Below are 1,280 nucleotides of genomic sequence, written 5' to 3'. Positions count from 1 at the left end.
AACTTGCTTGCTCAAAGTGAAGAGGACTTGAAGCACTTACTGATGAAGATCAAAGACTACAGCCTTCAGTATGGATTACACCTCAACAGAAAGAAAATAAAAATCCTCACAACTGGACCAATAAGCAAGATCATGATAAATGGAGAAAAGATTGAAGTTGTCAAGGATTTCATCTTACTCGGATCCACAATCAACCCCCATGGAAGCAGCAGTCAGGAAATCTAACGACATATGCATTGGGCAAATCTGCTGCAAAAGACCTCTTTAAGGTGTTAAAAAGCAAAGATGTCACTTTGAGGACTAAGGTGCACCTCACCCAAGGTATGATATTTTCACTTGCCTCATATGCATGTGAAAGATGAACAATGAATAAGGAAGACCAAAGAAGAATTGATGCCTTTGAATTATGGTGTTGGCAAAGAATATTGAATAAACCATGGACTGCCAGAAGAACGAACAAGTCTTTCTTGGAAGAAATACTGCCAGAGTGCTCCTTGGAAGCCAGGATAGTGAGACTTCATCTCATGTACTTTGAACTTGTTATCAGGAGGGAGCAGTCCCTGGAGAAGGACATCATGCTTGGTAAAGTAGAGGCTCAGCTAAAAAGAGAAAGACCCTCAAGGAGATGAATTGAGACAGTAGCTTCAATAATGGGCTCAAACATAACAACGATTGTGAAGATGAGGCAGGACTGGGCAGTGTTTCATTCTGTTGTATGTAGGGTAGCTATGAGTTCGAACCGACTCAATAGCACCCAAAAACAACAACAAGTTAATATACATGGTGGAGCTGAGATTTGAATCAGATATATCTGTCTTCAGAGTCTTAAGGAACTCAGATTTTAGGGAAGAGAAAAAAGAAATAGTTTGATTATTAAACATTAGACGAAGCAATACAGATAAGCCTCATTAGAAATGTACAATGTTGACTTAAATTTTGGCAAAGAGATGGTCATTAAACATCTTAAGCAGAGTGATTTCCATTGAATAGTTGGAAAATTAACTTGGTCTGGGGACAGGAGATGAATGAGTCTGTTGGAGCTGGCAGCCCACTTTATATTTTATATAAATGTGATTTTTAGAAAGACAAAGGCAGTGGGATCAAAGTGGTTCTAGAAGATGGTGCGTTCTTTCACTTTCACTTGGATTTTGCACATGGCATTCCCTCTAGCAGGAATGTCATTCCCAGTTCTTCACCTTGCAAATATTTCTTCATCCTTCAAGTCACTGCTCAAATATCATCTCTTCTTTGGCACCTTCCCCAGTGTTCCCTTTTTTTTT

Source organism: Trichechus manatus, unplaced genomic scaffold (genome assembly GCF_000243295.1).
Source record: "Trichechus manatus latirostris isolate Lorelei unplaced genomic scaffold, TriManLat1.0 scaffold00010, whole genome shotgun sequence".
Lineage (NCBI taxonomy): Eukaryota > Metazoa > Chordata > Mammalia > Sirenia > Trichechidae > Trichechus > Trichechus manatus.
Note: the sequence above shows the minus strand (reverse complement) of the source record.